The following is a 14,509-nucleotide window of genomic DNA, read 5'->3' as shown; positions in this document are numbered from 1 at the left end:
GAGGATAAATTCATCCGAGTCACCAGCCTCAGAGTTAACAGCACCTCAGATTAGAGCCCAGATAAATGCCACACAGTTCCAGTAGCAGTCACATCTGTACATCAGCTGTTCAGAGGAGACTGTGCAAATCAGTCCTTTACGGTCAAACAGCTGCTAGGAAAACACTACTAAAGAAAAGAAACAAGATTTGTTTGGGCCAAGAAACACAATGAATGAACATTAGACCAGTGGAAATCTGTGCTTTGGTCCGATGAGTCCAAATTTGAGATCTTTGGTTCCATCTGCCGTGTCTTTGTGTGACACAGAAAAGGTGAACGGATGGTCTCTACATGCATGGTTCCCACCGTGAAGCATTGAGGAGAGGTTGTGGAAGTGCTTTGGGGATTTATTCAAAATTGAAGCTACACTGAACCAGCATGGCAACCACAGCATCCTGTGGCAACAATTCATCCCATCCAGTTTGCGTTTAGTTGGACCATTTATTTTTCAACAGGACAATGACCCCAAACACACCTCCAGGCTGTGTAAGGGATATTTGACCAAGGAGAGTGATGGAGTGCTGCGCCAGATGACCTGGCCTCCAGTCACCTGACCTAAACCCACTTGAGATGGTTTGGGATAAGATGGACTGCAGAGTGAAGGCAGAAGTGCTCAGCATCTCTGGGAACTCCTTCTAGACTGTTGCTGTTTTAATGATTCTAAAATATAAAAGATGTTTTGACTTACTTAACGCTTGTTTGTTTATTACATAATTAGTTTTGATGCCTTCAGTGAGAATCTACAATGTAAATAGTCTCACAAATAGAGAAAAACCACTAAATGAGAAGATGTGTCCAAACCTTTGACTCGTAGCGTGACAAGACTTTCTGGAACAACATAACATCCCCATCAGGTCACCATAACAATGCTAACATTACTATTGTTCTCAAGTAATAATGTTGACCATTCTCACAGTTTTTATTTTTTTTGTGTGTTATCATTGTAAATAGTCAAACATCATGAAGCACAAATTACACCTGAGGCTCATGGGAATGCCATTTGTTCCAGGATCAACATTTTGAAGGAAAGTGAAGTTTTGGCCTGGTGATCTTGATCAAAAAAGTCGTTAGAGGATCGTGGTATCAACTTTAGCATCAGTCTCTCAGGTAGTTATTAAGATAATGATATATGATAGCTTTGGCCTGACAGTGTCCTTGTAGCAGAGATACTTCAGGTTCTACTCTTCTTCTAGCCTAATGTAGCATTTCCTTAGCTTTGCCCACAGGAGGCCCTCTTTACCAAGAATTTTTCTTCCAGCCATATTAGCCTTCAATGTGTTTCTTTCGACGAAAATTTAATAAAACTTGCCACCTACCTGCTATCTCACAAATATGACACTGTTATTTGTTCAGAGTAAAAAGCAAACATGACTCGCTGGGAAAATGATCGGAATACAGTGGAGGCACAAGAAAGCCAGCTTCAAAATCAGATCAAACAGACTACTGACGTTTGTCTTCTACATCAAAGCAACTTCTTCAAAGTATGGTTAAAAGCAGCCTCTTAAATAAAATGTTAGACAAAGACAGAGGAGGACATTAAAAAAAAATCGATACCTCCTGAGTCTTCTGTTGCAATTATGTATAATTTGCTAGAGGCTATTGGAAGAACACTGTCATTTGTTGCCTACCTAGTATACACACTGAGTTTTAAAAAGAAAAAAGTTGAAAAGATTTCCAATTCCAATCTTAGCTGTCTCACATGTGACTCTAATCCAGAGAAGGAAAAAAACCCTTTTATTTTTCTACTCTTCATTGCACAGGTGTGACCTTCCTTGAACATTCGAGCAAGGATAAACGACGTCTAAACGCACTACTCGCAAAATAGTTTAAGAGCGGTTGACAGCGTTACTGCACTACAAACAAACACAAAGTGTCAGCGATGTTTGCCATGCAAATCTAACATGCGCCCCCCTCTTTGTCTTTCCCGTGTCCCTTTTAATCCGCATTCTTCTGAAGTCTGAGCGCAAAAAAAAGACAAAGGTTTGTTTTCTGTTGGCAGGGTTTCCTGATCTGCTTGCTGCTAATTGACACTCACAAGATTTGTAAGTCAGAGTGAAGGCAAAGATGTCATAAAACTTTCATGATCAAACAGTGTTAGCGTTGGTGGCTGACAGTTTTACTGTGAAGAAGCCGCATCAACGCTGCGAGGCTCAGGTTAAAAACTTTGTTGTTTTAATTAGTTTATGGCATGTGTGAACTTCATGTGTGTATATCTCTAATCCTGTGCCTTTAAGATGGTTCCCCTAAGCCTTTAGTCCTGTAAAGGAAATGTATGCTTGTGTCTTTTCAGGTGTGTGTGTCCGTGTGTGTGTGTGTGTGCAAGAGGAGGGAGGGTTCCCTTCTGCACTAACCCCAAAAAGTCATCTTCACTGAGGCAGCTACTCCTGATGAAGGGGAGCCAGATTTTGTTCCAAGCCACCAGTCTCTCGCTTTTCTCCCTCTACATCTAACCCACTCTCGTACTTGTTCTCCACCTCTGGCTCTTTTCTCTCTCTCGCTCTCTCCTACTCCACCTGCTCCAGCTCTCACTCTCTGAAAACTCTCCGGACTCCTCTGAAGAAGCTCATCTGAGAGTTACTAAACTACTTTTTTTTTTATGGTCAGAGGAAGAGGGAGAGTCTCTTTTGAGACCCTTTGATGCAAAACTTTACATCTTCTTTGCCCCCCTTCACAGAAAGTTAGCGTACACATCCATAGAAGCTGTATGTAGCTCTGCAAATAATTCTTCGTAGACTCATCTTTGGTGAAAGACTATCAAAGCCAGGGTCTTCAAAACAGATATTATTATGGATGGATTTCACCGCTGCGCAATATGCACAGACAAGCGCTTTTTTTTTTTTTTTAGCCCTGCAGCAAGTATGATGGATGGATGTGCAGCTGTAAAAAGACAGAAAAAAATAAAGTGACACTCAGCGACATTAAATATACAAAGAGTCATGCGCACGCACACGTACCCACACATGCAGAGCAAACCTGCATGAGGCGCACCGGCAACAGTAGAGCTCGACAGTGCAGGATTTTTTCTAATTGGAAAGCCTGCACCCAGAATTCTAATGATGCCGAAAGCCTTTTAACATTCGCTTGATATTCAAAATGCCTCTCTGTAGGTGTTACCTGAGCAGGGTTTCAGAATGTCTCTCTCCCTCTTTATTTTTTTTTTGTCTTTTGAAGAAATGACTGTCATTTGACGGATATTACTCTGTGAAAATCAGAGAAGAAACATTAGGAGCAGTGTGGCTCGAGTCCACCTGCCAACCTGCGCATGAAAAACGTTTTAGCATTTCTGAAGTTTCAGTAAATGAAATGCGGTTGCATTGGGTGTCTGTGATACAATTTCACCTTTTTTCGCTTTCTTTCTTTTTTATTTATTTATTTATTTTGCAGTAAATGACTCACAGTAAAAGCCCGATCAACTGGTTACACAGCTAACAGTAATGCAGCTCATCGTGATGCTTCTCTTTCATACTCCGCAGCGACCTTGCTCGCTAAAAGTCTCCACACTCTTTTTCCTTCTTGACTGTTTTTGTAAGCAGGAAAACACTTTTTCACTTGTACCCCCCCTTAACATGCCCCTCCCTCTTCGAGGTACCACACTATTCAAAATAGACCTCAGCACTGCATTTTTTCTGTCCCTGTAAGCATTATAACAAGAGCTTTTAAATAATGTATACAAAATCTTGGGATGCCGCTCAATGCTTGACACAGGTTAAAGGTGTAATGGGCGAGGCGGCAGGGGGTCTCATAAAAATCCTCCTCTCTTCTCTTTAGCAATGAGAGATGAGAAAGAAACCACGAGCAGCGACAGAAAAGGAAAGAACCAACTGGATGTTGTAGCTGTAAATTAGCAAAAGAAAGAGAGAAATCACTCAGGTTTTATTTGTTGGAGAGCATGTACACCTGCCCAGAGTTTGCAATTAGCCGTCAATTAGCAGCAGTTGTTGTTTGGCCATCTGTCCATAAATGCTGCATCTCCCCAGTTATTAGAGCAGACGCTGTAGCAGCAGAATGAAGCGGTTCGACGTCCACTGATACGCGCACACATACGCCCACGCACGCATACACTTAGCTGGTTTTTCTGACCTCAGCAGGAGTGACAGTTTAACTGGCATAGATGTTGGTTTAACACACGCCAGGGATGTTGCAGACGGAGAAAGGATAAGGCGGCCAGGGTGGGGGGGGGGATGTTGGGGTCAGGCCTGCCTCCTCTCCAGTTAATTGGCCTAGCTTGTAGCGTGTGCTTGACAGATTGAATTATCAAGCTGCCTCCATGGTCTGCAATCCCCCCGCGGTATATCCTGGTTGACTATTAATGACCAGCTACAGCAGCCTCCTCTGTTCTGCGAGGCTTTGCTGCTGTTCTCTCTGTTTTCGCCTCTCCCGTCGGTGACTCAGAACCTTAAGCGGAGAATGTCTCAGCGTGTGCCTGTCTCTGTCCATGCTGCTCGATGCCTTTTGGTCTTTCACATGTACTTTTCTCACAGAAGAGAAAAAACAACTTTAAAACTAAACTTTTTTGAGTCAAAAAGTTGAACTTTCATTTGAAATTGTACAACTCGGAAGCTTAATTACCTCTATGCAGCCAACCACCTCCGTTTTATTTTTCAAGTGGCAAAGTCTTGATGGGAAGGTATAGCCAGGGCGATGGAGCAGATAATGGCAAACACTGAATGTAGGAAGAAGGTTGATCTACTCTCACTGTGAATTTGGCGATATAGACAACTCTAATGAAGAATCAGCAGGGGTGAAATAGAAATAGCAGAACAAAGTTGCTACATAGAGCAGAGTCCATTAGGATCTGTGTCCTGAAGGCTATTAGATTGTCTAAAACAAACACAGGCGTTCAACAAAGGTTAATTTGAATATTCATGCACTCTGTTTTTGTTATTTAGTTAATAGTTTAGCGACATAGAATGGAAGGTAAACTTTATATGCAATATATAAAATATATTCAGTCCATTTCTATTAGCTTTGTTGTGGTGGATGAATGTGTTGGTTAAGTTTTATTTTCTTGGTAACTATATGACCTGCTAATTAGTAGTACCTACAAATAAATACGATGACAAAGCTTAAATTATGTCATTTGCTGTCTGTATTTATACCTTGTAATTTTCACTGAAACATCAATGCACTTCTCTTTTATTTACAACTTTCATAGTATTATATTCACATCTGTTTAAGCACAAGTGCATTTCATGCAAGCCTACAGTACAGTCATGGCCCCAAAGTGATACACTTGTTAGTGACACTACTGCCAAAATTAAAATGTATTTATTTTCAAATAAACATTTTCTAAGTTTTTAAAACTTATGAAATCATTTTGATTGTTCATTACTAAATCATAGAAACATGTAAAAAAAAAAAAATCTAGTAGTGGCAAAGTGCATGGAAACAAAAACCTTTGTCTCTGTAAAAACAGGTGGAATATATACACATATGTGCAGAGAGGGAAATAGGGGTTCAGGGCAGCCAGGAAAAGGTCTTGGTAGGGAAGGTCTAAACTCCTCTTCATGCAGCCAGTGACTCACAACAATCCACTATCCAATCCTGTCCAAGCTCACTCACACTCATGCTCACCCATTCAGGGTCCACGAGGAAGAGAAACAGGCAAGGGTCCAGGGAAGTCCTGTAAACAAGAGAGGTTGACGTTAGCAAGGAGCACTAAGAAAAGGCGCAGAAATCACTAGGCGAGCTGGGTTACACTGACGGAGGTTAGTATAACAATTCAGAATCAGACACCACTGGGGCCCTTCATGCATAGTGGTCACTACAGTGGACAGCTATTCAAAAGCTGTTTTCTTGTATTTGTGTCAGTGTTGATTGTATACTTGCACATAAACCACGACATTGGACACTGATTTGTCACTCCATACCCTGCCACCTACTGGTCGTTTAATGTTACTATAGATGTATTTCTTAAGTATTTTTTTTCATCTTTTCATTTCTAAAGATGAATAAAAATACTTAAGAAAAAAATCCTGATTGAGGTTGTCATAATTCATGCATGAAAGGGGAGAAGTATAACAGTGAGTGACTACAGCTATGTACTCAAAGGGGCAATCGTGGCTCAAGAGTTGGCAGTTCGTCTTGTAATCGGAAGGTTGCCGGTTCGAGCAATGTTGTTGTGTCCTTGGGCAAGACACTTCACTCGTTGCCTACTGGTGGTGGTCAGAGGGCCCGGTGGTGCCAGTGTCCGGCAGCCTCGCCTCTGTCAGTGCGCCCCAGGGCAGCTGTGGCTACAATGTAGCTTGCCATCACCAGTGTGTGAATGGGTGGATGGGTGGATGACTGAATGTAGTGTAAAGCGCTTTGGGGTCCTTAGGGACTAAGTAAAGCACTATACAAATACAGGCCATTTACCATGTAAAACACAGCAGAGGCTCTGTCATGGTTTAGGGCTTCATTTAAACCAGTGATGGAACAACTTATGAACTGAGAACACAAAAATGTGCCCTTGTATCTGTAATCCAGTGGAGTGTTTGGCTGGACCTACATTTATTTACCAGAAGTGTACGCTTCAAATTGTAGGATTTTTTTGAAAATTAATGCTAATTTATGCCAAGCTTTCTTGTTGCTTGTTTTTGTGTTCTGTTAAACTGTCTTCTCCACTGTATCTAATATTTAGCATAGTGGTCACAGGCTGAACAGTTTGTAAATGTCCCAGGTGAGGACTTCGTGAGCCTTGTTGAGAGAATGAAGAGTGACTAAACTTCTGTACAATGAAAATGTAGCTATAGCAGTGCTTGCAAAGGCTTATTTAATTCCAAAAAGCCAGACATTCTTGTAATTTTGTTAATGTGGTCTTAACCCTAGAACACTATCGCCGGGTGATTTACACCCGAGCAAATACATTTACATGATTTCTCTCTCCTGCAGCTGTTTGCGTGTCGAGGAGCCTGTGCCTTCACCAGGGAAGTCTCAAATGTCCCAGGAATGGGTGGACCAAAGACCAGCTTTCCAGAGTCATTATTTTGTTTTAGGAGGTTTTTTTTTCATTTTGTTAGACATGGCACAGTTGAAAGTAAAAGACGACCACTCTAATTTGTCATGTGTTGTCATATTTTGATATATTTGATTACTTTTTATTGGTTATATTATATCGGGTAAAAATCACCCGGCATTAGTGATTGTGTTACTATTTATAGCGATAGTGTTCTAGGGTTAAGCAATAGTTCTCCAGCCTTTCTGTGGGTCTTCCAGAGTCTTTCTTTGGACATTGGCTGCTTTTTCACTCATTTTCAGTCCAGTCCGTGTACCTGACCATTTTCAATAAAAATGTTTATTGTTAAGCCACTTAACACAAAATCACTAAATCATTCAAGCATAAAGGCAGCTAACTCAGATGATGAACGAGTGCTCAGCTCCTGACCATGACCCTGGAATGGTTAAGTGGACAAGGATGGATGGACAATTTATATTGTATCTTTATGCACTTTGTTACTACCAGGCTGCCATAAAACACATAATTTGAAGAAATCTAAAGCTACATACATAAAGTATTTATTAAATAGAGTCCTTCACATAGAATTTACTTTGGGAACCACCCATCTATATCAACATCTCCCCAAGTATATTTTTTATCTCTGTGATGCAGCAACATGATCATTTTCACTGTTAAGTTGCTTACAAGTATTTCCTTCTGGTTTTTCCCTTCTCATGTGTCCGTGCAAGCAGACTGGTCTTTTCACCATCGTCGCAATTCCTGGTGCCATTCTGCGATCAAATGGATTCCAACTTCACTATTTTGGACTGCAGCTGGTGATGGTACTTTTTGTAGAGATCCTGTGAGCTGACGGGTCACTGTAGCCAGAATCTGCAGCAGGTGGGCGACTGGTTCATGTGCATGTGTATGCAGTAGGGTACTCCAACAAAAAAATGGCTTCTCAGCCATTTCATGCTTTGTTATGATCCACATGTCAAAGTGTCTTCCACCATTGCCTCTATCCTTGGTTATAGTAGGAAAACATAAAGTATCAAAAAGTAACACTGAAATCATGAAGGAATTGAAAATCAGTTATAAAGTTGTTTTTATTTGTTTTCTGGAAACTTACCACTTTAATTTATCCCAGTTAAAACATATGTGTGTTTAACAGTAGCAGCAAAATGACCACTACTTCACCTTTAAGTTTTTTGTATTTTTTAATACTACTCAACCTGGCAATTAAATAGAAACAGCATGCTATTTACAGGCAGTCTGAGCTCCAATCAGAATAAAATGAAACATAGAAAAGACACCCTTTTGTCCAGGCTGGCATATTTCTCGGTTTGAAACTGAGGCTGGTATAATGGTGCCACCTCCTGCTGTGGCTAAAACCAGGCTGCCTGCTGGCTTCCTGACAACCCTAACATTACTGCATAATCAGTGCTTACCATCGCTCACACCAGGCAGATACATGGAAATCTCTCTCACACACGCACACACACACACACACACACACACACACACACACACACACACACATCATGGATACAAACAAAAATGCATCAACTTGCATATAAATAGTGACTTGCGTACAGTAGAGGCTTGCACACGCTTCTTTCGCTCTCGAAATTATAAACAAGCACGCTCACATCACTCCACACATCACATGAGGACAACGAATAAGCATCCTCTGTTCGCCCACACTCAAACACGCACATGCTCACAGCTTGTGTGTGGGCCATTGTGAGTGACAGCGAGTAGTAGTGGCGGTTATCTGTGTATGCACAGTCGGTGTGTGTCGTCTTAAAATGCCAACCGTGGGTGTCTAACGTGAAGATAAGATATTGAGATCTGAAAGCAAAGGCTTGCGGACCAACTTTGGCACCCAAAGTACGTTGAGATAAACGTGTACAGGGTGTGAGTGTGTGAGAGTGTGTGTGTGTGTGTGTGTGTGTGTGTGTGTGTGTGTGAGTGGTGACCAAAATGAAGAGCGGGTAAGGAGGGAGGAAGATACAGGAAGAGAGAAGGAATCTCATTCCAATTATCTCTCCAGACCTGTCCTTGTGACAAATGTCAGATAAGACTTTTGCAGTGATAAAACCCACCTGACCCTCAAGACTTTTGAACCCTCCTGGACTCTGTACCACTAAGACTCTTGTTACATTGTCTTTCCTGATAGGCGACTGTGGAAGTGTTTTTTAATATATATGTATGTATATATATATATATATATATATATATATATATATATATATATTTTAATTCAACAAATCTAAAGCCTTTCCTTTTGGTCTTTTTTCTCCACACCTCTTTATTTGAGTCAGCAGGGTGTCCGTTAGACAGACCATTTCTGCAGGATAACAACCAACCTGCTGAGGTGTAGGCGAGCAAATGCCAGATTTGCGTACATGCAAATTTCGCTGAACCTTCCATGCAATTTATGCTCCCAATTGGTGTGAAACTGACATGCGATACACCGGGGCGACAGATAGTTATGCAATCAGTAGCAGGGAGTCCTGGATAAACACTGTTTAGTGCTTGAAGACAGAGGTTAAAGGGACAGTCCACTGGTGGAATTCAATAGTAAAAGAAAAGAATAACATTTAAATTGATGGACGTTGAATTCACTGATTCAGTGGGGGGGAAAAGGAAAGACATGTAAAATATTTAACAAGGTTTCATGGAAAGTGAAGGATCTGTCTTGTAATTAATGCAGCAAATACCAAAATAAAAACTTGAACAAGAAATTAAAGTACTGATGTGACATAAAAAGAGAAAATCTAAAATAAAATCAGGCAAAAGGACCATCTGATATCTGATAAATGAAATTCTAATTTAATTTGATGTTCTTCAAGCTTAAAACTAAGTGGATGATTTTTCTCTAAAAATGTCTATTTATAAAAACATTCCATATAGTGCTTGGACAGTTTATTGACAGTCCAAACAAAAAGGCTGGTGATCTGTTCTTTCAAGTTAGTACAGTCAGTAACATTAATGTCTCTTGGGGAGAATTAAGATAAGACAATAATGATAGTCACTATTATTTTATTCAGCATTGAGACCATGATTATTTGCCATGAATATTCATTGATTTTAGTGGCAAAAATTTATACTCAAATCAAAAACTACACTGTCATGTAATCAGGAAACTGCTTTGATAAACCTCACATCTGTACAAATTTTTGCATTAAAATGAGATGTGTCCTGCTTATTCACCTTAAATCAGTGAGTCTGAAGAAAGAAACAGTGTTACATTCACACATTGAGCAAATCTTTTTAAATTAATCTCTGTAGACTACTACTATAAAATAATACTATAAAATCTTGCACAAAGCATAATGAATGTGAATAAAACTCGAAGCATTGTACATAAATTATGTTTATGAGATCTATGTGTAACTCCTTTGCAGGTGTTGTGGCTTGATAGTAAATACAAATGTTAAACACTCCAGACTTTCAATTTAGAGTTCAGTTAGCGTGACGCAAACCAGAAACAGAAACTTGATATCAAAGTAAAAGTCGTGTCTTTTGAAATGTGTTTGTGAAATGATCAAGATCCACGATCCAGTTCGAGTATCATTCGAAAACACAGCGTTTCCCACTGCTTCAGCACCTTATGTTCAACCAGGAAGCCAGCTTTCCTGCTCCTTTCCACACCACACACCCCACTCAGTCCAGACACTAAAAAGAGGGGAGAGTTCATTAGTTCCAATCCCTCTCACCTGTCCCCTCCGACCTCCCGGCACCGCCCCGTGAGCTTACCGTACCTCCCCTCCACTGTAGCAGAGCCCCTGCCACAGTGTTGACTGGCAGAAACGTCCACGCCACCATTTCCTGGTATTCTTTAAAGTTATACAAGTTATTATAGCTATTCTGAGAGTAGAAAATGATGATGTCATTATTTAACCTCTAAGTGAAACAGTTTACAAGCTAGCAGACAACTTACCTCCAAAACTCTGTTTGACTGTGCAGAACTATCAGACCTTCAGCTGATCCAGAATGCTGCAGAATTATTAGCGTCTCTTTGTTTTCTCCCTATTAAATTGAGAATCAAATCAGGACCTGATTGTACCAGATTATACTAACAGAGCCCATTGCTCATGATATACACACCCACTTTCCTTTTCGATAAGTTTTAGAGTTACGGCTGGATCAGCTGACCCTGAGCCCTCCCTAAGTTGTGCTTCAGTGGGCCCAGGCTGCTGGAGGCTTGGCTTCCTATGATACATTAAGCATTTCTTCTTCACTCATGTTTTTACCTTTTTTGTGTGTTTATACACTACTACTGCTATTTAATCATTAGATATGATTAAATAGCAGTTATTAGAAACCCTTCCACTCTCTCCTATAGTTAGCTCTTGTCGTGTCACCCTCCCTACTGTGGGGTTGTGTGATTGTTGGGGTTTTCTTTCTGTTATTGAAGGGTCTTTAAAATACAAGTGCTTTCACAACTGTTGTGTACGCATGATTACCACATTACTTCTGGTTTATTTGTCAGTCTGAAAAATATTTGATCAACATTGTATTTTGAAATTACCTGCTGAAATGTACATATATTCAAAAACAATACAATAAAGATATTTCAGTGGTTACAAACATCAACAGTTAATAATGAACAGGATTGTAGTCATCTACATTAGAACTGTAGATGACTACACGTGGAGCGAGACCAGCAGCACTGACTCTGTGTGGATTGCTGCCTTCCAGTCAGCACTGAAAGTCTGAGTACTGCCTGCCAAAAAAAAGACTTTATACCTGAGGTCTTCATTAACTACAGCAGTTTGGCGTGTCTGCAGTATTTCAGCTGAAGCAACTACAGACTGTCAATCATGCAGTGCTTCTTGCCCTCACTTGAAAATGCCAAAACTCCTCTGCTAAGGTCAGCTTCTCTTGGTTGCTTGATGCATGATGCACACAGCTAGCCACAGACCCTTTGCAAAGTAGGACAGGAAATCACAAGAGCCTCCCCTTTCATATTATGCAGGCAGTAGTCAGACCCCAGCAATAGTGTACAGAGGACCCATGGGACCCTATTACTAGTGACACCACCAGGCCCCACAACCCTAAAACAGCCTACAGAATGAAAGAAAGGAAGAAAAGGAGGAAGCAATGGAAATTAGATGGAGCATATGAAGGAAGGTGGCAAGGTGTGACAAAAAAGTTGAGGGGGAGAAATAGTTGAAAGGAGGACGAAGCACCAGGTGTGTGTGTGTGTGTGTGTGTGGGGGGGGGGGGGGTCAGCGCTGAAATAGAGACGATATGAGCAGCAGGAGGAGGTCAGCAAAAAGAGGATGATGCAGTACAAGAAGAAATAGTTCTGGGAAAACGATTGCTTTGGTTTGGAAAAATGAGATAAACTGATTTTGTTGGAAATTTTGTTGGTTCCGCAAACTTCACAGAGCTCATTAAGCAACCAAAAGATGTAGTCTTCTACCTCTGAGCCATCTTCACGTCGATAAATGAATAGTTGAAACATGTGCATTTTAACTGATGATAACTCTGATATATTTCCACACCCATCACTGCAATGTAATTACAGTATTCCTCACCATTCCTTTCAGTGTCCTATAATTGGCTCTTTGAAACACAGAAACTCAATGCGGTGTGTCTTACTTAGTGTATAATTGCATTCTTTTTCTGCATCCGTGTGCCTTTGGTCTGTCTGAACATGTCATTAAGCATCTGCCTGTACATTTAATGTAAGCAGTTGAAGGAAAGCGTGCCCGTGTCCTCGCGTGTAACTAGCGTGGCGGCTGCGGCAGCAGGAGTTTCTCCCTCCGCATAATTGTGCATCGTTGTTGAGACAGTCATTACCGTGACAGATGAGCTCGAGCTTGTTGCAGTTTTTCCTCTTCTCTCAACAGGCAGATGTCTCCTCTTGATCTCCGTCTGTTGCCTTTTGTGTCGCCGCGCAAAGCGTTTGCCGGGATATTCTCCGAGTCAATTAGCTAACGAGCAGCTAACGAGGAGATAAGGCCAATTAAGATAATAGTGATTGTGATGATGGTAATTATGACAATGAGATTGGTGAGCCACCAGGTCAGCTTAAGGGAGAAGCATGTACCAGAGGCACGGGGAAAAAAATCCTCTCAAAATAACTCGTTGCAATTAAAAAGACACGTCAAACATCCTTTTTTTTGAAGAGCTTATGTCGTTAACTAACACATTCGCTTTGATGGGGGAAGAACTGTTTGGAATTGCATGTAGTGACAGATTTCAGGCGGAAGAAAACAAAGCTGAGTAATTAGCGAGAAAATGTGTGCAAACAAAATACACGTCGGTTTGTAACTAATCAGGCGCACGTTAAGTTGTTGATTCAAATCTGTGTGTGGGGTAAAAAAACCCGAAAAAAATAACATCATTGTGCTTTTTTACTTTGGTGTGACTGACATCAGTGGCGCTTGTATCAGTGTGGTTTTAAGAGCCTGTGAAGATGATGGGAGTGCTAAAGCGCCTCAGGAGAGGCTAGAAGGGGTGGTGCGTGTGTGTGTGTGTGTGCGTGTGTTGTGTCTGAGTTCTTGCGGGCATTCAGTGGGTTCTCCCCAGAGGGTAACAAATGTGAAATGATTATTTCCTTCCTGCATGCACACAAATTTACTGTATAAAGAGCTCCAGTAGAAAATAAACAAGCCTTCTGTGAGACTACCGCATTCAAATAGTGAAAGCTTATTGTAAATAACATTCAGTATAAGAAAAACGTTTGTTTTGTTTTTTTTATCTGGATCCAACCTCCCCATTTTCAGCATACACACACACACACATGCTGATCAGTAATGCCATAACCTCCCCTCTAACCCTTTGAGCCACACAAAGACACAGTAAGTGTCTCAGGTTAGAAATTGGATATGTCACATGCTCACTCTAGCATGAAATACACGATGGTGAGAATTTTTTTTTCCTTTTCTTCTTTTTATTCTCTCCTTAGTTCTTCCACAGTTTGTCCCTTCCTCTAATGTAAACCTTGTCACCCTTTGTTCATTCCCCCCAGCTTTATCAAGCTACCAGTAGCAGTTTTATAACTAACCAATAGGTGAGACTGCTCCAGTCTGGCAATCCCTCGCCGGTTTTCAACCTTCTGGCCCAGTCAATAAAGCTATTGAATTGAACATGTTAGATTTAGGCATTTAATTCTCGATGATTGCCAGTTTCTCATTAAAGTGTAATGTTTTTTTGATGAAAATGTGTCATCAACCTTACTAGGCACTTCCCAGCTCAATGGAGGATAGTAAAGTTAACTGTAGATTGCAGGACTGGACCAGTTGTAGTAGTAGTACAGAAGGTCAACCAAATGTTAGGTGGATTATTAAGTACTTACTCTGAAACTTCTCCTCAGGTTGAACTTTTAGGTCCAGATTTACTAACTGCCTGTGCCACCACAAAACTGTGTTTTTGCTTGTATCAAGATTTATTACAGAGGTGAAGCATCAGAGCTCCTTTTGCAGCTAAATTTATTGCATATGTTTTGTGGGATTTGCCCTTTGAGAAACACATTTTGGGGAAGGAATTGTATTTTAAATGATCACAGAAATGTGATTTACTAAGGTTTGCGGCA

At 40.8% G+C, this 14,509-nt stretch overlaps 1 long non-coding RNA gene across 1 annotated transcript; it reads right to left on the bottom strand.

Annotated features, from left to right (window-relative positions):
- Positions 1-10,315: 10,315 nt before the first annotated feature.
- On the bottom strand, positions 10,316-13,075 carry LOC120435121. The gene is made up of 4 exons (XR_005609531.1): positions 12,772-13,075; positions 10,904-10,992; positions 10,725-10,799; positions 10,316-10,638 (listed from the first exon to the last, which is right to left on the bottom strand). It is a non-coding gene; the product is annotated as an uncharacterized LOC120435121 (long non-coding RNA).
- Positions 13,076-14,509: the final 1,434 nt, after the last annotated feature.

This window comes from Oreochromis aureus, linkage group 20 (genome assembly GCF_013358895.1).
Source record: "Oreochromis aureus strain Israel breed Guangdong linkage group 20, ZZ_aureus, whole genome shotgun sequence".
Lineage (NCBI taxonomy): Eukaryota > Metazoa > Chordata > Actinopteri > Cichliformes > Cichlidae > Oreochromis > Oreochromis aureus.
Note: the sequence above shows the minus strand (reverse complement) of the source record. Positions and strands in the feature narration are given on the sequence as shown.